The sequence below is a fragment of the Dendrobates tinctorius genome, unplaced genomic scaffold (assembly GCF_039654945.1).
Source record: "Dendrobates tinctorius isolate UK_male_01 unplaced genomic scaffold, ASM3965494v1 ptg000332l, whole genome shotgun sequence".
In the NCBI taxonomy this organism is placed as follows: domain Eukaryota; kingdom Metazoa; phylum Chordata; class Amphibia; order Anura; family Dendrobatidae; genus Dendrobates; species Dendrobates tinctorius.
This window is the reverse complement of record NW_027361998.1, coordinates 224,123-249,626: the sequence shown is the minus strand read 5'-3', so window position 1 is coordinate 249,626 and position 25,504 is coordinate 224,123. Positions and strand designations below refer to the sequence as shown.

The 25,504-nt window shown below is 42.1% G+C and overlaps 1 protein-coding gene across 1 annotated transcript in view; it reads right to left on the bottom strand.

The window, feature by feature from the left end:
- PNOC (prepronociceptin) overlaps nucleotides 1-12,811 on the bottom strand; it is a 167,255-nt gene extending 154,444 nt beyond the window's left edge. The window contains exon 1 of the mRNA XM_073561904.1: nucleotides 12,685-12,811. The gene's annotated coding sequence lies outside the window, so the exon portion shown is untranslated. The remainder of the gene's footprint in view (nucleotides 1-12,684) is intronic.
- Nucleotides 12,812-25,504: the final 12,693 nt, after the last annotated feature.

Below are 25,504 nucleotides of genomic sequence, written 5' to 3'. Positions count from 1 at the left end.
CTTAATACTATGTGTAACCAACAAGCTTTGTGCCTTAATACTATGTGTAACCAACAAGCTTTGTGCCTTAATACTATGTGTAACCAGCAAGCTTTGTGCCTTAATACTATGTGTAACCCTCAAGCTTTGTGCCTTAATACTATGTGTAACCAACAAGCTTTGTGCCTTAATACTATGTGTAACCAACAAGCTTTGTGCCTTAATACTACGTGTAACCAACAAGCTTTGTGCCTTAATACTATGTGTAACCAACAAGCTTTGTGCCTTAATACTATGTGTAACCAGCAAGCTTTGTGCCTTAATACTATGTGTAACCCTCAAGCTCTGTGCCTTAATACTATGTGTAACTATCAAGCTTTGTGCCTTAATACTATGTGTAACCAGCAAGCTTTGTGCCTTAATACTATGTGTAACCCTCAAGCTTTGTGCCTTAATACTATGTGTAACCAACAAGCTTTGTGCCTTAATACTATGTGTAACCCTCAAGCTTTGTGCCTTAATACTATGTATAACCATCAAGCTCTGTACCTTAATACTATTTGTAACCCTCAAGCTTTGTGCATTAATACTATGTGTAACCAACAAGCTTTGTGCCTTAATACTATGTGTAACCAACAAGCTTTGTGCCTTAATACTATGTGTAACCAACAAGCTTTGTGTCTTAATACTATGTGTAACCAACAAGCTTTGTGCCTTAATACTATGTGTAACCAACAAGCGTTGTGCCTTAATACTACGTGTAACCAACAAGCTTTGTGCCTTAATACTATGTGTAACCAACAAGCTTTGTGTCTTAATGCTATGCGTAACCAGCAAGCTTTGTGCCTTAATACTATGCGTAACCAGCAAGCTTTGTGTCTTAATACTATGTGTAAACAACAAGCTTTGTGCCTTAATACTATGTGTAACCAACAAGCTTTGTGACTTAATACTATGTGTAACCAACAAGCTTTGTGTCTTAATACTACGTGTAACCAACAAGCTTTGTGCCTTAATACTATGTGTAACCCTCAAGCTCTGTGCCTCAATACTATGTGTAACCAGCAAGTTTTGTGCCTTAATAGTATGTATAACCATCAAGGTTAGCACCTTAATACTATGTGTAACTATGAAGCTTTGTGCCTTAATACTATGTATAACCATCAAGCTCTGTACCTTAATACTATGTGTAACCATCAAGCTCTGTACCCTAATACTATGTGTAACCATCAAGCTCTGTACCCTAATACTATGTATAACCATCAAGCTCTGTGCCTTAATACTATGTGTAACCCTCAAGCTCTGTGCCTTAATACTATGTGTAACTATCAAGCTTTGTGCCTTAATACTATGTGTAACCAGCAAGCTTTGTGCCTTAATACTATGTGTAACCCTCAAGCTTTGTGCCTTAATACTATGTGTAACCAACAAGCTTTGTGCCTTAATACTATGTGTAACCCTCAAGCTTTGTGCCTTAATACTATGTATAACCATCAAGCTCTGTACCTTAATACTATTTGTAACCCTCAAGCTTTGTGCATTAATACTATGTGTAACCAACAAGCTTTGTGCCTTAATACTATGTGTAACCAACAAGCTTTGTGCCTTAATACTATGTGTAACCAACAAGCTTTGTGTCTTAATACTACGTGTAACCAACAAGCTTTGTGCCTTAATACTATGTGTAACCATCAAGCTCTGTACCTTAATACTATTTGTAACCCTCAAGCTTTGTGTATTAATACTATGTGTAACCAACAAGCTTTGTGCCTTAATACTATGTGTAACCAACAAGCTTTGTGTCTTAATACTATGTGTAACCAACAAGCTTTGTGCCTTAATACTATGTGTAACCAACAAGTGTTGTGCCTTAATACTACGTGTAACCAACAAGCTTTGTGCCTTAATACTATGTGTAACCAACAAGCTTTGTGTCTTAATGCTATGCGTAACCAGAACCAGCAAGCTTTGTGCCTTAATACTATGCGTAACCAGCAAGCTTTGTGTCTTAATACTATGTGTAAACAACAAGCTTTGTGCCTTAATACTATGTGTAACCAACAAGCTTTGTGACTTAATACTATGTGTAACCAACAAGCTTTGTGTCTTAATACTACGTGTAACCAACAAGCTTTGTGCCTTAATACTATGTGTAACCCTCAAGCTCTGTGCCTCAATACTATGTGTAACCAGCAAGTTTTGTGCCTTAATAGTATGTATAACCATCAAGGTTAGCACCTTAATACTATGTGTAACTATGAAGCTTTGTACCTTAATACTATGTATAACCATCAAGCTCTGTACCTTAATACTATGTGTAACCATCAAGCTCTGTACCCTAATACTATGTGTAACCATCAAGCTCTGTACCCTAATACTATGTGTAACCATCAAGCTCTGTGCCTTAATACTATGTGTAACCACTAAGCTTATTATTTTAAATACTATGTGTAACCACAAAGCTCTATCCTTCACTGCTATATTTAACTGCAAAACTCTGGGCATCAATACAGTGTGTAACCACCAAGCACTGTGCATTAATACAAGATGTGCATATCAAGTTCTGTGCCTCAATACTATATAGAGCAACCAAGCTCTGTGCCTTGATACTATGTGTAAGAGACAAATTTTGTGTCCTAATACTATGTATGATCACCAAGCTTTTTGCTTCAATTCTGTGTGTAACCACAAAGCTATGTGCCTTAATGCTATGCGTAATAATCGAGTGCTATGCCTCAAATCAATATGTAACTGACAAGCTCTTTGCCACAATACTATTTGTAACCACCAACTTATGTGTCTCTATACTATGTGCACCTGCCAAGCTTTGAACCTTACTATTATGTGTAACTACCAAGTTCTGTGTCTCAATATTATGTTTAGCTAGAAAGCTCTGTTTCTCAACACTGAAGGTAACAGCCACATTTTGTGCCTCATTACTGTATGGAATCACAAAGCATTCTGCCTTATTACTGTTTCTGTGTAACTGCCAAGCTCTGCGCCTCAATACTATGTGTAACTGCCAAGCTCTGCGCCTTAATACTACGTGTAACAGCTAAGATTGTACTGTCATTGAGAGTATGTGCTATCTTCCAATGGGGTACTTTCTTACAGATAATACAGATATCTCAGAATACAGAGGCTACATAATTATTTATTCCTCCCATAGTGATCGACAACGCCGGTGTTCCTTAAACATAAAGCTCCAGGGCTCATATCACTTTAACATATAGTCAGACTTGTATCCAAACAGGAAATCATAAAGAAAGACATGCGGTGCCGATTCAGCTCAATGACAATCAGCAGCAACAAGATGATAAAGCAAATTCTCATCTAGGAAAGAAGCTGTTAAGATGGTTATGAAAGACGAAGAACATCTCCACCAATATTATAAAACATTAACTGTGGCACTAGTAAATAACATGGGCCACATTGTTGTCTCCAATGCTTACCCTATAGGTGTAAGGTCAGGAGAGACAACAAGAACGTCACCATTGGCATTACCTCTGTTGGATCATCTCATACTACCTCGTATACTCTTGATCCAGTACCCCAACATGGATCTAAGGGAAGAGCCAGCTGGCTTTGGGAAAATTGTAGACCAAGATGGGCTCCCTGGGAAAAATATATGCAAATTAACTCTCCTCCAAGAGGAAGAAAGTTGGCACTGTAGCGCCACCCATTGTAGGTAGCTAGTCTTTAAATCAATTTTGTACCCTTTATTGGAACTTGGAACACAAATATCTTCTCAAAAAAGAATACTCACGTCTGATTAGAGATGGGAGAATTTATTTGCAGGACTCCAGTTCATCGGCTAGCTCAGTAATCCATGAGGGCAGGATGGGAGGCCTGTAAGTCTCCCTGTCTCCCGGCATTCCTGCCTCTTCCTTTCATTTGCTGGGCTATAAGCTGGAAATGCCATCCAACAGTCACAGATTACCGACCCAGATGATGGACTGGAGTCCTGCAAATCGATTCGCCTAAATCAAGTACTGATTGTTTGGATGTGACACCTTGGATGGAGGCCTTATTGGGTGGCACTAAAAAGTTAGTTTTCTTCCTGAATTTACTTAAAGAGGATCTGGCGTTGGGCAAACCATGCCCTCCATAAATCAAGCTCTCGCCAAAGATGTGCACTTTAAGAAATTAGTACAACCACATAGCGGCTAATTTAGGTAGGAATTTAGGAAATCACAAATTAATTGAATCCAGATAAAATTTTGGCATGAACTTGATTCGCTCATCTCTCGTTATTATTGGATTTTCCCATAATAGACTCTAGTGGTGACTTCTCCAAAATTACCTCCAAATGGGGTTGTCGTTTGCTGGACCTTTTTGGCCCATTATTGTGTGGGAATAGGGGCCCTCAGAGTATCTCCTGGCAACTCTGGTTGCTCATACCAGAACTAACTTTGGCAACTTATTCCATCCCACTTAATAAGGCTTCATAATAATCCATCATCTTGACCGCCAAGTCCTTGGGTTTACCAGCTGGGTAATGCTCACTATCACGTGCATTAGTGAGGGAAGTGCTGCTGGTGTGGTCAAGTATTAACAGTCATCAGGTACTACATCATGCATCATCTCAGGGTCATCTATGTGGCCTTTTGAACCTTCAGCATCCGTTCCAATCAAGTATGGAGCTAAGATTTTATCACCGGGTCACCAAGGCTCAATAGACGTGCAAAGGCTCTACAATCTCCTTCCTTTGGGTCATTTGCTTTTATTTCCACTTATATATAGTTCAGGCATCTATTTTCTCATCAAATGTGAAAAAAAACCCATGGTCAATGTGGTGTCAAACTTGGAGGGTCCAAAACTGGTCCTATTAATATCCATCACTGCAAAGTACATTTATGAAGTAGCAAAGTGGATCCGACGTGTTGGAAAGTCATCCCGTGCTTCTTATCGTAGACTGAGGGGAGACTTGGCAGCTGCCATGCTCTTTTTAATAAATGTCATCCACGCATGGTGTAAAAAGCCTACAAAGAAATTATTGACTAGTGATGAGTGAACAAACCCAGGTAAGGTGTTATCCGAGCATGTTCGTGGGCTAGCCTAGTGTCTTCGGCATGCTCGAATAATATATTCGAGTCCCCACGGTTGCATGTCTTGCACCTGTTTGACAGCCTCAACACATGTAGGGAGACGAACAAACAGGTCGAAGAGCCACGATACACGCAACTGATAGAATTCAAACATATTTTTCGTGCTTGCCGAAGGCACTCGCTTAGCACTTGAGCATGCTCCAATAACACCTTATCTGACCACGTATGCTCATCACTAATATTTACCGTTGATGAAGATTGGAAATCTGGATCTAAATTGGTGCTGTGGATTTCACTCTTTGCATTAGATTTTGTGCAAATTTTGTGAATTTACCCCAAGATAAGAAGCTGCATCTCAGTCTGTGGGGCCAGGGGCAAATTTTTCGTTCTTAGCTAGTGATCTTGCCCCCAATTTGCACTTTCTACATTGTGCAAAATCATTTTAGACAATTATATTATTGACTTGCACCAAAAAGAAGAAATATGTGCGCCCGACGAGACACAAGGGGGCAGATTTACCAATGCGGTCTCTTTCTTTAACAATGCCCCATATTTATACATGGTTCATTCTGTTCAATTCATATGTTGCACTTTATATTAATTGATTTGCTCAGTGACAAATTTGCACCAAAATTTTCTCATATTTTTTGGTGCATGGGGTCACGAAATACTCAAACCCCTTTCCAATAAACCACATCCCCTTTTAAGTAAGGCCACACCTCCTTGTCAGATAATAGTGTCTACAACGCCTTCATTGTTGCATTTGTACCTTTTTTTGCCTAGTTTTTGGTTGTTTGTTTTCCTTTGTGACTTACTCGTCTTTTAACCTATACCTTTTTTAAGGTTTGTATAATTTTGTGAATCTCCGCCCCCTGCCACTCCTCCTCCGATCAGCTCCACCTATGGGCGCATGCCACTGCTTGCAACCTGTGTACCCTATCTTTAGCATTGGGTACGCAGGCCGTGCGCAGGAATGCTTTTGCCGCCGCATGCGTCCTTTTGACGGTGCGGCGACCTGTGCCAAACCCAACGTGTTGCATTTTGGTGCAATCGCCGCACCGTCAAAAGGATGCATGCGGCGGAAAAAGCATACCTGTGCACTGCCTGCGTACCCAATGCTAAAGATAGGGTACGCAGGTCGCAAGCAGCGGCATGCGCCCATAGGCGGAGCTGATCGAAGGGGGCGTGGCAGGGGGCAGAGCTTCACGGCGAGCGTCCGCTGTGCCTCCAAACGCAAATGTGAAACTTTAGAGGACCATGCGACTTTTCATCCTAAAAAGATGCAAAAAAAGGTTAAAGACAAAAATAAAGAGTATTCCAAATTTATGAACCGAGTGCATGAATTTGAGGAATTTGGAGCAAAAAAATCCACTAACGACTACAGGACACAAAGATAGAAAAGTGGCACTGACTTGTCTCCTGAAGCACAAAAGGGTCAGGCATTAAATTTCAAACTGCTCGACCATTTTGTCCCCTGACATCCTATTTCAGGGAAAAGCCATGTGGTCTCTTTACACATTATACCTCCGGCCGATCCAAGACAGTTGACAATAGTCTAATGTACATGGAGGGTATGTGCACACAACTTAATTCCGATGGCAGTGCCGCTGTGGTTTTTCTCGGAAGCTGCTTCAAAGGAAAGCCGTCTGTATTTTTCCTGAGTGGCTTTGCTGGCGGCTTTTTTGCGGCTCCGCCACTGACGCCTTTTTCCTACAAAGATCGGGCAGCTTCCAAACGAAGTCACCCTGAAGAATATATATATTAGGTCCCTAAACCGCTTCAAGACTCGGAAAGGGTTTAAAAGAAGTAGATGAAAGACGAAACATGTGCACTATGTCATTTTTACATGTGGTGCATTATGTTCATCTTTTTACCAAACAACCATTATGGTAGATGGGTGAGTGATTGGGTAAATGAGGGAACACCTTTGCACAATTTATGGTAAATTTTATGCAAACACAGCATAGCACAGTATTGCCCGAGCACCGTATGGCACCATTATTTACAATTTTGGTATTGCAAGATATGCTGCTATTCTGGTCACCCAGTGAGCATTATTAGTTGGGTATGAGACAGCTCGATTTCATGAACCGTCTGACAGTTCTATCCATGCCAAGTTCTGATGGTCACGGGCGCTACTAATACGGAGCCTAGGGGTGCAGCAGCTGCAAATCCAGATATTCTCATCCCACTAAGATTAATATTACTTTTCTGTGCAGTCAGGAAAGGGTTAATCCTCTTTTTTTTTTCAATTTGCAATTTGATAAATTTTCCCAATAACTTCTGAATACAATTTTCTCCTAAATTGCTCAGCTTGGAATGGCGGCGTTAATGCATGAAACAGTGCGTGCATAGTCTCCCGCAGATACATGGATTGTGACGGTGGAATCGCTGGTGTGGACATAATTAGGGCGTCTGCGCCATGTGTGAGGGTCAGGAGGCAGAAACGAGAGGACCCGGGAGATCACAGGGCGACGCGGCGTTTGAACAGGGCGGACAGATCTGTCTTATTTCACGTCGCAAGAGAGAAGTATCGGAAATATTACTTTACCGCGCGATACTGTAGAATATTTTATAGAATGCAATCTATTTTTTACCTGTTAGCAGCCCTTTTTTGATTACACGTCGGCTGAAAGCAAGCTATTGTCCCCTGTTATCAGCCAGAGGACATTGACTATAGGAACGATTAAAATAATCTATTAACCCCTGTTATTATCAGTCATTTAGATTGGGAAGAGACTGAAGGGGGTTTTACACATAGCGATATCGCTAACAATATCGCTAAAGCATCACCGATTTGGTGACGCAGCAGCGATATCGCTATGTGTGATACTTACCTCCGACCGACTCCCCCGCTGTGTATCGCTGATCGCGCGAGATCACGCAGTTCCATTTCTTGTTGGGCGCTTCCTGCTGGCGCCAACGAGCGACGCGTGGACGCGGACGGGAGGACGTCAGGATCGCCGCGTCTGAAAGGTAAGTAATGACCGCTAGATCGCTGCTATGTCGCTGTGAGATCTTCCTGTTTGGCAGCTCACTAGCGACCATTTAGCGATGCACCAGCGATCCTGACCGGGTTGTATCGTTGTCGGGATCGCTGGTGCATCACCAAATGTAAAGGGGCCTTTACTCTAGGACAGATTAAGTCAATCTATTGTCCTCTTGTATCAGCCATTCCTGCTGGGGGAAAGACTGACTGTAGGGCCAATGATGTCAGTCTATTGTCCTCTGTTATCATCCCTTTATGCTGGGCATAGGCTGTGATTGCCTTCCCTTTTAATATGATGAGAACGTTCTGCTGCACTATTATACACTGCAGCCTTCTGCTCTGACTTCCTGTTAATAGGGGTGAGCGAGCATACTCGTGAGGATTCGGTACTCGGCGAGTAATGCGGTACTCGCAGTACTCGAATCCTCACGAGTATTTCACTACTCGCCTCACAATATTCGCAACAGCCCGCACAGTCCCTGCACAGCCCTGCACAGTCCCGCACAGCATGGCACAGTCCCTGCACAGCCCTGCACAGTCCCGTACAGCATGGCACAGTCCCCGCACAGTCCCACTCAGTACGGCACAGTCCCCGCACAGCCCAGCACAGTCCCGCTCAGTACGGCACAGTCCCCGCACAGCCCAGCACGGCCCACCACAGTCCCACACAGCCCAGCACAGTCCCGCACAGTACCTGCAAAGCCCTGCACAGTCCCGCACAGCACGGCACAGTCTTCGCATAGGCCAGCACAGTCCGGCACAGCCCGACACAGGCCAGCACAGTCCCGCATAGCCTGGCACAGTCTTTGCACAGGCCAGCACAGTCCCGCATAGCCTGGCACAGTCTTCGCACAGTCCCCACCCAGTCCATCACAGTCTCTGCCCATTAATCGCATTTCCCATAGACTTACATTGGACTCGTTACGAGTACCCGAGTATTAGGAGGTACTCGTAACGAGTACAGCGAGTCCGAATACTACAGTACTCGCTCATCCCTACCCGTTAATCAAAGGGTTTTCTTAAAGTGGTATTCTCCTTCATTAATTCTTTTTCATGTATTGTAGTTGTAATGTTTGGCATACTCTATTGTAGTATGCCAAACATTATTGTGTTTTATGCTAGGGAACCTCAGTGCTTACCTCTTTGAGTGCAGCTTAGTAATTTTGATAGATGTGTAATACCTCATTTTCCCTGCGGTAGTGCTGTAGAGAAATTGAATACTTACTACTACAATCTTCCAATGATTACAGCTGATCCCCAGAGATCTCGGGAGCCTACACCCTTTAATCAGTGCGAAACGGTCTAACAAAAAGTGATTGTTCAATCCAGACAAATCCCTGATGAAGGAAATAATTCCTACAAGTTTTATGTAGAGTCTCACAAGAATGTGAACCAAAATAAAGAGGCAAATGGACTAACTAGACTTCCTTAAGAATGGAAGGCTCCTGCGGAATTTTTTAAAGGGGTTCTGAACTTTTCTTTTTACACCAGACACCTTAGGATGCCCCCTGTTTGATTCCAACATGTCACCACTGCAACCAATCACTTGTCACAGCAGAGGTGTGTTGTTCATCACTGTGGACACTCATTGGCTGGAGTTGGCGCATGATGTTCCCCTCAGAAGAGAAGGCTTAGAGACCAGTGGGGAAGCCAGAGAGGGGAACTTCAGCAAGTATGTTTTATTTTTTAGACTAAAAAAGTCCTGGATGACCTCTCTAATACCTGATATTGGCTGCCACAAGAGGACCATAAATGATGTTTATGTCTCACCGTGAAATTAAAGGGGTTGTCCACTACTGGCCAAGGTTCAGCATAAAATGAAAATCTCTTTACTTACCTATTGGATTGGCACCTTTCCATCTCAATGCTTAGAAACGGCTTGTCCAGTGGTGGACAACCTCTTTAGGTCATCATCATCATCAGTCAAGGAATCAGAATCTCTACATCCAAGTTATTCTTCACTAGATACATCTCTGAAGGTCCAAGACGAGAACAGTCAGCCCAACATCTTGGGAATACCCAGTACTAAAAGCCAAGATATCTTGGACCTTCAGAGAAGATGACTCAACTGAACTTTTCTAAGACTTCCACAATGAAGAATGATGAAGATTTCTAAGCCAGAACCATAGAGCAAAGCCATATGTGTTCATCATCATTCAGGATCCACACAATCTTATCAAGATCTAGGCTACCAAATCTGACCATCAGTCGATCACTTGGGAGGAGCACATGTGGGACAACCCAAAAAACATGATAATTCCCACTCAAAAAAATTCTGTCTCATGGGAAATCGCACATTGAGGGATCTACTAATGTGATCCTTCCCATAGATTAGTGCATGGTGGGAGGGCTTTTACATCTATGGCCAATTTAAGCCCAAAATGAAGAAAAATGGTACAAAATGATCAGAGAAACCTTGACCATTAAGAAACTTGAAGATAAAGACATAAGACAATGAGGAGATAGATTTTGGCCATATGGTGGTCACCAGTGGTCAAAGTCAACATGACAATAATAATTATTAAATACTATTAATGATTAATGAAAACAAAAATAATCAAAGGGCAATATAGTTATAGTAATAAAAAATATTACTATTAATGATTTTTAATATCATTATAAAAATTAAATAATTATTATAAATAATAGATACAAATCTAATAAACTAATCAAAAATTATATTAATAATGGAAATAATATAATATCAAAATATTTAAAACACTAATAATTTTTAAAAATTAAAAAAATCCAAAATTTTAATTACGACTCCTAATTACAAATTAAATATAAATGATTAATCACTAATAATAATAATCATGAAGGCAAAACACCATTAAATACTAATGAAGCATAGCAATAGTAAAAAAAAAATTATAAAGAATTAAAAATAGAAAAAAAAATAAATTCCAGAAAAGGCCAATTATTCAATAAATATGTAAATATGACAAGAAAAAATATAATTTTAAATAATCAATACTTTTTTTTACCGTAATAATAATAAATAGATAAAACAAGGTGGAAACTTATAAAATAATTCAGAAATAAATATTTAATATTAATTACGCTAATAATAATTAATGAAGATATAAAAGAAGAAATCATCTAAAATAATAAATATATATAAAATAATATGTACATTTCTACTACTACTAATAATAACGATAAATTATAAAACCAAAATGAAATCCTATAAAATAATAAATTAATATAAAATAATAATTGCACTAACACTACTACTAATAATAGCAATAAAACCAAAATGAATATTGTAAAATAAAAAATCAATAAAAAAAATAATAATTGCACTAATACTACTACTAATAATAGCAGTAAAACTAAAATAAATACTATTCAATAAAAAACTCAATAAGAAATAATAACTACAATAATACTATTACTAATAATAACAAAAAAATGGATCCTAGGAAATGCAAAATTAATAAAAAAATAATAATTACCTTAATACTACTAATAATAGCAATAAAACCAAAATGAATACTATTAAATAAAATATCACTAAAAAAAAATTGCACTAATACTACTACTAATAATAGCAATAAAACCAAAATAAAAATAAATATAAAATAATTGCAGTAATTGAAATAAAAAATAAAAAAAACAAAAAGGAATCCTATAAAATAATGAAGAAATCAATATAAAATAATAATTGCACTAATAACAATAAAGGACAATATAAAATTAGAAGAAATCATTAAAAATAATACATTCAAATTGAAAAAAAAAATGTGGCAGTCATATTCATGAATAAAATGCAGCATAGTAATGGATATGAAACATAAAATATATGAAAAAGCTAAAATAGACATTTTTAAAAATGTGCCGCACTTTCCCCACTAACGGTGTGGTTGCTCCATTATTGGCTGCGTGTTCTGTAGAACACAAGGAAGTTTTGCACTGAGCGGTAGGGCTGGCTGGCACTGTATCTGCAGCTCCGGTTGCAGACCGCCAGCCTCGTCTCTGCAGACTACACAGCTCCTTTTCCTCAGCAGCACAATGTCATCTCTCTCCAGTTTGTGCATCCGGGAATTTGCATCACAACAGTGTCCCTTGGCCGCCACGTGCTGGTCCTTTTTCTCTGCAGCCACTTTATCTGCTCCTTTCACCATGAGTTTGGAGCATCAGCGGTGGAACCGAGCATTCATCTGCAAAACCTCTGTAATCTGCCCTCAATGGATGAATGGAATCAAGGTGTTATCTGTGTGTGCACAGACGGGATCTCTATGGACTCAGCAGAGGCATAGAAAGCGCCTTCCCCCCCCGCCTATTAAAATCCAGTTGATGGATTTTATCTCTGTTTGTTCTCCAAATCTAGTAGAGGGGGGGTTCCCTTTTTTGGATTGATATTGCTACCGGTTAGATCGCAAGCTGTCTGTCTAACATAACCCCTATATAACAAGGTATCAAGGCTGCCATTACGGATCCATGTATCCCCCCCGAAATCAAAATTGGCCAAAAATATATATATAAAAAAGTTTCTTAGAGCTACATCTCGTCTTTGGAGACTCACACGAGTAAGAAATTCCAGGCAGCCCTAGTAAGAGAGTACACAGACAGATATGTGCATTCACCTGTTATAAGACAAGTCCTACAATCTGGGCAGGTGGGACTGCAGTCTGCGCTACGTAGAAGCTGTAAAGTCAGTCTTACCTCTGTGAGTGTTCCCAGTCTCCGGACCTCTCTTGATATGTGACTGCTTCTCCGTTCACTGTGGTATATTTATACACATAGGCTCCCCCACCTCTCCGGCACTCACATTGCTAGTGTGCGTATCCACCCCCTCATGCTTCCTGCCTGTCTTGCAGAAGAACACCAACCCTATTCCACCTACCTCTTCTAAGTAAAAAACAACGTCACTGCGACTCCTTACAGGACATCTCCGGCATGGTCGGTGATCCCCCTCACCTACTACTACGGAGTGGCGCACTGCCCGATTTTGTGCATGGCACCACATGGATCGCAATCAGAGAAGTCATTTTGTACATTAGACAATTAACTAGTCTCATCTCTCATGGGGGAAATGTCTCCATTCTCCACGCATTATTACCCTAAGATACTAAAAAGGATGAAATGACGGGAAGGAATATGGGATTGGAGAAGAGGAACGTCACTTCTGTGCAATTAGTAAATGACGAAAAGGCTAACAAAGTGTATATAAGGGGTGATGTTGACCACACACCTAAAACCCCTGGACTGGGACCAAGCCTATAACACCTGAAGATGATCCTAAATGTGGTGGAACATGACTTAGCTTAGCTATTGTAGTACCTTATGGAAGATATGATTTAAAAACATTGGTCATGTCGAGTTGGTCATGATATGTTAAAATCTCATCAGATACTCGACCATCTAGTGCAGCTAATGGTTTGGTATCATCTAAGGAAACCACGCATTCTTCACCCTTAAGCCAGATGCCTAGAATGCTTCTACCCAACTAGTCACCAATTAGCAGCTGATCCATCAGATTTGAAGGCTCACATACGCATTCAGTAAAAATTGGCCAAACCTGCAAATTTTGGTGGGGCAGTGTCACCATGTAAAATGGACAGATAATGTCATGGGAGAGAAGGTTGACTTTCCATATCCATTCTTTTTGATCTCCTGGAGGAAGAGTGTACCAGCCACTTACTCTACCAGGAACCCAGTCTACTGCGGCTGAGTGAAATCGTTGTCATGTGGCAGTAGATCCTGTTCGTGACAACAGAAATTGAGTTGAGTCAGGGGGGAGGTCCCACATGTTGAAGAGGGATCATCTTAGACATGTAGATCCACTGGCAGTGGATTTTAATGTCACAGTAGCTGAAGTGGGTCATTGGACACCTAAACACTTCTCTTGTGTCCACAACAATTGTCAATATTGGGAGGTAGTACTTATAGAGACGGTATAGGACCCCCCAGGAGGTGCTCCCGTAGATGTGGCGTCTGGGAGCAGTTATTGTATCCCCCATGATGTCCGTGCTATTGCAGGCATCCAGGCACATGTGTGAATTTCAGTAAACACTTTACTGAAGGATAAAGCAGGGTACAATCTCTCACTTGAAGGCAAAGTGGCGGTAGTTCACAGTACAGGATACACGCTATATTGTGTGTATGAAAGGAGGTGATTTCTCCTTATGGAACAAGCAAGTTTTAGGTTCCTCAGGGCAGCTGAAGGACAGTTGTCATCACTTACTATTGGAGGAAATATTATGGTCAGTCCAGATAATGCTACACTGATGGAGAGAGCTTCACGGGTTGGTTCCCTGTACCGACACAATAGTAGTAAGAAAGTACTTGCACTTTTGGCCCTATCATTCCCTATTGCAGAAAATAGGTCGGACAAAGTTCTTGGCGTGGAAGACACGTTGAACTGGTTCCAGCGTGTAGGAAAACCAGTATGCAGGAGAGCACTTGTTCAGCCTTATCTTTCATGACTGTATAAGGCTTAGCCGCTGGAACATGGCAGTGGCATTGCCAAGCCCTTACAAATTGGAGACCGTGGCTGCCTCCGAAATAATAATCGGACTGGAAAATTGGGTCCACTTTGGGAAGTTGAACCATATACAATAATTGCTATAATCTTTCCATCATCTGATGTGTAAGAGATATACAAGATTGGTTGGAAACCTCAGTCGGTACACAGGCACCGACAAAATCTCAATGAAGATCTCCAGAGTCTCCACTACCTGAGCCACCTATGATTGGAACACATAATCCTTCGAATTCATCAGAAGGACTGCCGAGCCTCACACAACTTTTCTTGGCTCCACAATTTGCATTTTCTCGGCTCCACATTTTGCATTTCCTTGGCTATCAACAGTTTATTCCTACCTCAACTGAGACTTTTCTTCCACCTGAAGGGACCACAGAACACGAAATGATCTCCAGTCAATGGACAGTACCAATAAGATGCTCCAAGCAGATGCTTGGCATGGAGGCTAAGTACCTCACCATGTATCCGCTCAGAGGCTGGACAGACATCTATCTGAGATGGTTTATTGAATCCTGCTCTACCTTGAGCAGGGGGTTGGACACGATGACCCTGGAGGTCCCTTCCAACTCTAACATTCTTGGATTCTATCCTTTTTGAAATGTATGCCATGTTGGCCTTTACATACCCAGATTTACCAGACGAAATTGTGCGCTTTTTCCCATTAATGTAACAGGTCAAGGGCTGTGCCAGGCTCAAAAAGCCAAGATCTGTTAAACTTCATTTCCCCCGTCCATGTAGTATTATTATGGTTATTAATAAATATTTTGTTTATACAAATATTTATCTACTATAGCAGCTTTTTCCTAGGTATAGACATTTGCCTAAAATGCCTAGAGACTTTAACTCAACAGAGTTCCAAATATTTCGCATGTCCACAACCTAATTTGGTTCTACTAGCAAGTAATACAGATTGTATTATTTTTTCCTTGCACTTGTGTATGTTGTGTACTCGCAACTTTGACATTTGTACAAGTTTTCACCCACCAAGCATACGCCGAGGATGGCTTGTCTTAAGAATGCTCCAGTTCCCCCAGAATTTATTGATGGGAATAAATTCTGGGGGAACTGGAGCAGTCTTAAGACAAGCCATTCTCGGCATATGATTGGTGGGGGAAAACTAGCTGAGGGGACATAATTCTCCATACAGTCGCCTCCACAAAGGAGGGAAGCCTTATACAATCAGAGATAAGGCTTAACAAGCTCACTCCTGTCTACTGGTTCCTACGCGTTTTCAGCCGGAACCATTTAAATGGGTCTTTATGTGACCTACCCTGTTATGATTGGGTCACCGAGGAGGAGAGCAAGCCCAAGCTAAGCCAAAGAAAACCAGAGAGGTTGATAACTCAGCGGATTGCAGACCCCTGATCCTGTCCACACAAATAGCATATATGATAATGCCCAGTATCAGAGAACGAGACAAGGCGGTGACCATGGTCCAAAAACGCCTTGTGCATGGATTACCACTCCATATGCTAATCTTAAAAAGGAGAAAACGGAGTAACGGATACAAAATATATGCAAAAGTATAAATTTTATTAATACTCACATCAAGTGCTGACAAGTATACAAGTTGACTAAAATAGGGGGGATAAGCCCCAATGATACAACAATCAGGACAGACAAGGACAGGGTAAATAAAATGATACCAGTGCTCGAAATCTACATGGCACAACGTTCAGTCAGCCCATGGGCATTGCACATAACAGACATGTGTCTAATGGTAAAAGATAGTCAAATATGGCATACTCAATTAAATGTGTATTGTACATAGTTGTACATGTCTAGAGCGCCAAAAAAAAAAAAAAAAAAACCATCCAGAGGGGTCAATGTGCAAGTCCAATGGACACTGAACATAAATGAATCAATGACATGTGGAAGGATTCTTACATAGTAAATAACATATGTATCAGCATATCAAAACTGCGCAATTGTGCCAGAGAGAACCCGGGAGACGACCCGCCCAGCGGTCCAAATGACCGAAGTGTGGAAACAAGTAAAGGCAGGCTGCTTACCGGGGAGCAGAGGAGGTGAAGGCCCATGCCCTGATTGTTGTATCATTGGGGCTTATCCCCCCTATTTTAGTCAACTTGTATACTTGTCAGCACTTGATGTGAGTATTAATAAAATTTATACTTTTGCATATATTTTCTATCCGTTACTCCGTTTTCTCCTTTTTAAGACCACACAAATAGCAGTAGCCATGGAGCATACCTACGATGATGCTAGACGCCCTGGCACAGCCGGAGAGCTAACTAAACCTAAAGCAAGAAAGGGGAAATCTAAACTACCCCAGAGCAGACCCCAAAGGAATAGACAGCCCCCAAACATATACTGTCGGTGAGACAAGATGAAGACACAAACGCAGGCAGGAAAATAGACTGAGCAAATGATGGGGCTCACACTGACGAGACAGGACAGGAAAGGAAAGACGCTGTCTGCAATCACGCAAAAAACCTTGCAAAAAGTCCAACACGTCTGATGCAAAAAACACTGAAGTCGCACGACTTCGCCCACTATATCAGCACTCTGGTATATTCTGAAAGCAGAGCAAAAAGAGGCCAATCTAATAAGGGACAAAAACAAACTGGCACAAGCAGTAGCATATGGACGGTGATTCAGCACAGCCCCAGCCTGAGCTGGCTGACCCACACAAAACTGAGATAGACAAACCAGATCAAATGCAAACAGAATAGCAAATGAACACTTAGCTGAACATGCAGGGACTGAGCTGGAAACATCAGACCTCAGGAGGCAAGAAGAAAATCACAGGCAGGGATAGAGGGAGTCGGCTGTCTTAAATCCCAATCTGAAACCCCAGATCTCCAATCGTCGTCCTCATTATCAGGTGGCAAGCCTCTGTTAATCAGATCAGCTCCATTACCTCCAGTAACCACCAGAGGGAGCCCAGAAAGAGAACTCGCAACCCCTCTGTCAATCTGACCAGCTCCACTACCTTCAGTAATAACCAGAGGGAGACCAGAAAGTGAATTCACAACACTACCCTCTACAATAGGGAATGTTGGGGCCAACACCATGAGTACTTCCATATTACTAGTGTGTTACCCTGGAAGCCAACCCATGAAGGTCCCTCCATCAGGGTAGCATTATCTGGACTATGCATAATATTTCCGCCAAAAACAAGGGAAGAGAACTGTGCTCTAGGCGCCCTGAGAGGCCCAAAACTTGCTAAGTGTTGCGGTTACAATTTCACCTGCTGCTTGAATTGGATGAACATCATGGGTGGTCCTACACCTGCATCAAGTCACCACCTCTACCTCCCCCGAGGGGTCCTATTTCTTCCTCGTACATGACACCTCCCGCTATTGATAATTGTGGGCATGAGGGATGTGTTTAGGGGTCGAGCGACCTACTTCAGCTATCGTGACATTAAAATCCACTGCCAGTGGAACTATGCGTCCCTGCTGGTCCCTCTACAACATCTGGCACCTCCTCCATTGCTCACCGCATACTCTCCCCATTACCAAGTACGGTTGTGCGTGGGGAGGTACAGAGAGTTCGGTGTCTGTCAACTGGTATCATAAGTGTATGAGCTTGATGAAGATGGAAACAAACTGCATGAGCAGGTCAGGATAGCCAAGTGTCAGCACCAGTAAAGCAGGACGTAGTACCAGATAAGATCTGAGACCTACCCAAAAGAAAGAGCCAAAGTCAAAAACTGAAATTCCTATCATGTACAGTACCGGTCAAAAGTTTGGACATCTTTGTTCATAGCATGGTTGTGCTTGTTCTTATTGGAATGTGCACATTGTAGATTCAGACTGGAGGCAGCAAAGAGAAGAAGGAAAAAGGGGTAAAGAAACAGATGTGAAACAAACCAGAATGTTTGTTAAACCTTAGACTCCTCAATGTCACACACCCATTCATTTATTTTACTTGCTTACCGTATATACTCGAATATAAGTCGAGATTTTCAGCCCAAAAAATTGGGCTGAAAGTCCCCCTCTCGACTTATATTCGAGTCATATACAAAGGGGTCGGAGGGGGCGGATGTGTCAGGTCATATTTACCCGTCCTGACGCTGTCTTGAGCCCCCAGCTTCTCCCCGTGCTCTCTCTTCCTGCCTTCAGCGGTCACGTGGTGCCGCTCATTAAAACTCATCAATATGCGCATATTGATGAGTTTTAATGAGCGGCACCACGTGACCGCTGAAGGCAGGAAGAGAGAGCGCGGAGAAGCTGGGGGCTCAAGACAGCGTCAGGACGGGTAAGTACAGCGATACTCACCTGTCCTGCGTCCAAGGCTGCTTGCTGCTGTCTGTCATTGGTCAGTGACTTCAGACAGCAGAGGGCGCGGTGACGTGATTAGTGCGCGCCGCGCCCCCTGCAGTCTGAACGTCACTGACTGATGACGTGCAGATAGCGGTGAGCAGCCATGGACGCAGGACAGGTGAGAATCTGCCACCCAGCGACGGAGAGGTGAGTATGTCATTTTTTTTATTTTTACATGCAGCAGCAGCAGCGGCAGCACATGGGGAAATAATCTAAGAGGAGCTTCTTATGGGGGCAGCATATGGGGGAACAATATGGAGCTTCTTGTGGGGGCAGCATATGAGGGAACAATATGGAGCTTCTTATGGGGGCAGCATATGGGGGAACAATATGGAGCTTCTTGTGGGGGCAGCATATGAGGGAACAATATATGGAGCTTCTTATGGGGCAGCATATGGGGGAACAATATGGAGCTTCTTATGGGGGCAGCATATGGGGGAACAATATGGAGCTTCTTGTGGGGGCAGCATATGAGGGAACAATATATGGAGCTTCTTATGGGGGGGCAGCATATGGGGGAATAATCTGGAGCTTCTTGTGGGGGCAGCATATGAGGGAACAATCTATGGAGCTTCTTATGGGAGCAGCATATGGGGGAATAATCTATGGAGTTTCTTCTGAGGACACCATATGGGGGAATAATCTATGGAGCATTTCCCACCCTAGACTTATTCTCAAGTCAATAAGTTCTCCCAGTTTTTTGTAGCAAAATTAGGGGGGTCGACTTATACTCGGATCGACTTATACTCGAGTATATACGGTATATAGCGTCATTAATTCCTTAGTACTTTACAGACGCTATCGGCACTGCCCCCATTGGGACTCACAATCTACATTCCCTATCAGTATGTCTTTGGAGTGTGGGAGGAAACTGGAGAACGCAAAGGAAATCCACACAAACACAAGGAGAACATATAAACTCCTTGCAGATGTTGTCCTTGGATGGATTTGAACACCGGTCCCAAGTGCTGCAAGGCTACAGTGCTAACCATTGACCCACCATGCTGCTCAAGACCTAAAATAGTTTCCACCAGTCTTGGCTGCTGAGCACTTGTTTGATGATTTCACAACTGGCTGAAGCTACTGTCCTTAAAGACAAAAATGTCCAGGAAGGATGGGAAATCTTGAAAAATGAAATTCTCAAAGCACAGTTGTTAACAATTCCGAAAAGAGGGAAGAATAGGAAGCATTTAAGGAAACCAGGATGGATGAACACAGAACTTAAGCACATGCTAAAAAGGAAGCAAAAAATGTTTATAAAATGGAAAGAAGGAGGCATATCTAAAGAAGAATATAATGCTGTCTGCAGAACCTGCAAGGCACAAATCAGATTAGCTAAAGCTGAAAATGAATTGAGGCTTGCAAGAGATGTCAAAAGCAATAATAAAGGATTTTGGGGATATGTCAAAAGTAAAAGAAAAGTCAAAGATGCTATAGGATTTTTACAGGATGAAAATGATGAAATGGTAAGACAGGATGTTGAGAAGGCTGAACTTTTAAATTCCTATTTTGCATCTGTTTTCTCTCAGAAAGGAAATGTAACATCAACTGTTATTCACTGTCCTATTAAGGGAATAGAAGAATCCAGGATATCTATAAACAGAAAGATAGTGAGGAAACACTTAGCTAACCTAAATGTATTCAAGTCTCCAGGTCCAGATGAATTACACCCCAGAGTACTGAAGGAGATAGCAGAAGAAATTTTTGAACCCCTCTCCATAATCTTTGAAAATTCTTGGAGAACAGGAGAAGTGCCAGAAGACTGGAGAAGAGCAAATGTTGTTCCTATCTTCAAAAAGGGGAAGAAGGTGGACCCAGGCAACTATAGGCCAGTGAGTCTGACTTCTATACCAGGAAAGATCTTTGAACAAATTATTAAACAACATGTATGTCAATACCTGGATAAGAATGAAGTGATTAAACAGAGTCAGCATGGGTTTGTAACTAATAAGTCATGTCAGACTAATTTAATTTCCTTCTATGATGGTATTACTGATTGGGTGGATCAAGGAAATGCTGTAGATATAGTATATCTTGACTTCAGCAAAGCATTTGACAAAGTCTCTCATACAATCCTTATTGAAAAAATGACTAAGTATGGAATGGACAAGGCAACTGTTAGGTGGATTCATAACTGGCTTAGTGATCGGACCCAAAGAGTGGTCGTAAATGGCTGCACATCCAGTTGGAAGAATGTCTCAAGTGGGGTACCACAGGGCTCTGTCCTGGGCCCTGTATTGTTCAACATCTTTATCAACGATTTAGATGAAGGAATTGAGGGTAAACTGATTAAATTTGCTGATGACACAAAGCTAGGAGGGATAGCTAATACTAGAGAAGAGAGAGAGAGGATTCAAAAAGATTTAAATAAACTGGAGAAGTGGGCAGCAACTAACAGAATGGTTTTTAAGAGGGAGAAATGCAAAGTACTACATCTGGGCAATAAAAATGAAAAAAGCATATATAGAATGGGAGGAATAGGGCTAAGTGACAGCACATGTGAAAAAGACTTGGGTATACTAATAGATCACAGACTGAATATGAGTCAACAGTGTGATGCAGCAGCAAAAAAGGCAAATGCAATTCTAGGATGTATTAACAGAAGCATACAGTCTAGATCACGTGAAGTAATTATTTCCCTCTACTCCTCTTTGGTCAGACCTCATCTGGAATATTGTGTCCAATTTTGGGCACCACATTTTAAAAAAGACATCAACAAACTGGAGCAAGTTCAGAAAAGAGCGACCAGAATGGTGACCGGTCTGCAAACCCTGTCTTATGAGGAAAGGTTGCAGGATTTGGGAATGTTTAGTTTGCAAAAGAGAAGACTGAGAGGAGACTTAATAGCTGTCTACAAATATCTAAAGGGCTGTCACATTGTAGAAGGATCAACTTTATTCTCATTTGCACAAGGAAAGACTAGAAGCAATGGGATGAAGCTGAATGGGAGGAGACACAGATTAGATATTAGAAAAAACTTTTTGACAGTTAGAGTGATCAATGAGTGGAACAGGCTGCCACGAGAAGTGGTGAGTTCTCCTTCAATGGAAGTCTTCAAACAGAGGCTGGACAGACATCTAACTGGGATGATTTAGCGAATCCTGCTTTGAGCAGGGGGTTGGACCAGATGGCCCAGGAGGTCCCTTCCAACTCTACGATTCTATGATTCTATGATTCTATGATTCTATGATGGGTAGCACGGTGGCTCAGTGGTTAGCACTGGAATCCAGCATTCAAATCCTATAAAATACAACATCTATATATTCTGGTTCAGAAAAGTTGTGTATCTATGTAGACACCAACTCTAAAGGTGCTGTCACACTTAGCGATGTACCAGCGATCCCGACCAGCGATATGACGCGGTCAGGATCGCTGGTACATCGCTAAGTGGTCGCTAGTGAGCTGCAACACATGCAGATCTCACTAGCGACATCGCAGGGAACGGGGGTCGCTACTTACCTGTCACACTAGGCGATCCTGCGTCCTCCCGCCCGGCTCCACGCGTCGCTCGTCCTCACAGCAGGAAGCGCCACAGGAAGCTGACGACGAGAAACGGTCCTGAACGTTCTCGCGCGATCAGCGATAACCAGCGGGGGAGCCAGTCGGAGGTAAGTATCAGACACAGCGATATCGCTAGCAATATCGCTATAACGTCACTAGTTATAGCGATATTGCTAGCGATATCTCTTAGTGTGACATGCCCTTAACTCTAAAAAACACACCTGATAGTCGCAATCACTTTCTGAAGTCCAGTGATGCCACAAATTAACTCTTGATGAGGCGAACTGTTCAGTGCAAGATATCCCAGCCGATGAAGCTTCTGGAGACAATGCCGTGGGAGTATAAAGCTGTCATCAGAAGCGGGATCTAGTGAGGGATACAAGGTTTATCACACGTTCAGGATTGTCTCACATGTGATTCTTTTTTCCATATTTGCGCCCTTTGGTTTTGCTGCCTTCAGTCTGAATCCATAATGTTCACATAACAATAAGAACAAGGAAAACTGTTATGAATGGGACACCGAGGAGGATTACAGGACCAGGCTAAGCCAACAGAAAACCAGAGAGGTTGGTAACTAAGCGGATTGCAGACACCTGATCCTATCCACACAACTAGCAGTAGCCGTGGAGCGTACCTATGAAGCCCTAGAAGCCTCGGCACAGCCGGAGAACTAACTCAGCCTAAAGCAAGAACGGTGAAATCTAAACTGCCCCGGAGCAGACCCCAAAGGAATAGACAGCCCCCAAACATATATTGTCGGTGAGACAAGATGAAAACACAAATGCAGGCAGGAAAATAGACTGAGCAAATGATGGGGCCCAAACTGACTTGATAGGATAGGAAAGAAAAGACACTGTCTGCAATCACGCAAAACCCCTGAAAAATCCAACACGTCTGATGCACAAAAAACACTGAAGTCACACGACTTCGCCCCACTATATCAGCACTCTGGTATATACTGAAAGCAAAGCAAAAAGAGACCAATATAACAGGGGATAGAACAAACTAACACAAGCAGTAACATATGGGCGGTGATCCAGCACAGCCCCAGCAGGAGCAAGCTGACCCGCACAATGCAGAGATAGACAAAACCAGATCAAATGCAAAAAGATTAGCAAATGAACCACTTAGCTGAACCATGAAGGAACAGAGCCAGAGACATCAGACATCAGACCTCAGAAGGCACAGGAAGAAAATCACCAGCAGGGATTAAAGGATGTCAGCTGTCTTAAATACACCAGTCAGAAATCCCAGATCTCCAATCATCATCATCATTATCAGGTGGCAAGCCTCTGTCAATCTGACCAGCTCCACCACCTCCAGCAACCACCAGAGGGAGCCCAGAAAGAGCATTCACAACAGAAAACCATTGCAGGAACAGGTGTGTCATATTCCATGACATTTTAAATATTAGCCCCTTTCCGTCATCGGGTGTAATAGTACACCGATGTCAGACTCACTCCTTCCCTCCCTTTGTTTTGAACAGCAGACATGTGCCTGTAACAGCCGCTGGGGGAATTGCGATCCACCCGCGGCTGTTAACCCGTTAAATGCTGCTGTCAAACTCTGACAGCGGTATTTAACACGTGCTTAGAGCAAGTGCACCGGAAATCCCGTCCATCGGCGCCCGTGTCATATGACCGTGGGTCACCGATGGGTTGGCATGACAACCAAAGGTCTCCAGCAGACCTCTATGATTGTCACAGACGGACTGCTATGAGCGCTGCCTGGTGGACAGTGCTCATAGCAAGTGAGCAATTCTGCTACATAGAATCATAGAATCATAGAATCGTAGAGTTGGAAGGGACCTTATGGGCCATCTGGTCCAACCCCCCTGCTCAAAGCAGGATTCGCTAAATCATCCCAGTCAGATGTCTGTCCAGCCTCTGTTTGAAGACTTCCATTGAAGGAGAACTCACCACTTCTCGTGGCAGCTTGTTCCACTTATTGATCACTCTAACTGTCAAAATTTTTTTTCTAATATCTAATCTGTGTCTCCTCCCATTCAGTTTCATCCCATTGCTTCTAGTCTTTCCTTGTGCAAATGAGAATAAAGTTGATCCTTCTACAATGTGACAGCCCTTTAGATATTTGTAGACAGCTATTAAGTCTCCTCTCAGTCTTCTCTTTTGCAAGCTAAACAATCCCAAATCCTGCAACCTTTCCTCATAAGACAGGGTTTGCAGACCGGTCACCATTCTGGTTGCTCTTTTCTGAACTTGCTCCAGTTTGTTGATGTCTTTTTTAAAATGTGGTGCCCAAAACTGGACACAATATTCCACATGAGGTCTGACCAAAGAGGAGTAGAGGGAAATAATGACTTCACGTGATCTAGACTGTATGCTTCTGTTAATACATCCTAGAATTGCATTTGCCTTTTTTGCTGCTGCATCACACTGTTGACTCATATTCAGCCTGTGATCTATTAATATACCCAAGTCTTTTTCACATGTGCTGTTGCTTAGGCCTATTCCTCCCATTCTGTATATGCTTTTTTCATTTTTATTGCCCAGATGTAGTACTTTGCATTTTTCCCTGTTAAAAACCATTCTGTTAGTTGCTGCCCACTTCTCCAGTTTATTTATATATTTTTGAATCCTCTCTCTCTCTTCTCTAGTATTAGCTATCCCTCCTAACTTTGTGTCATCAGCAAATTTAATCAGTTTACCCTCAATTCCTTCATCTAAATCGTTGATAAAGATGTTGAACAATACAGGGCCCAGGACAGAGCCCTGTGGTACCCCACTTGAGACATTCTTCCAACTGGATGTGCAGCCATTACGACCACTCTTTGGGTCCGATCACTAAGCCAGTTATGAATCCACCTAACAGTTGCCTTGTCCATTCCATACTTAGTCATTTTTTCAATAAGGATTGTATGAGATACTTTGTCAAATGCTTTGCTGAAGTCAAGATATACTATATCTACAGCATTTCCTTGATCCACCCAATCAGTGATACCGTCATAGAAGGAAATTAAGTTAGTCTGACATGACTTATTAGTTACAAACCCATGCTGACTCTGTTTAATCACTTCATTCTTATCCAGGTACTGACATACATGTTGTTTAATAATTTGTTCAAAGATCTTTCCTGGTATAGAAGTTAGACTCACCGGCCTATAGCTGCCGGGCGATCTGATCATCACTTGTATGTAGCAGAGACGATCGAGTTATGGCAGATTCTGGTATCCCATGGAGACTATTGA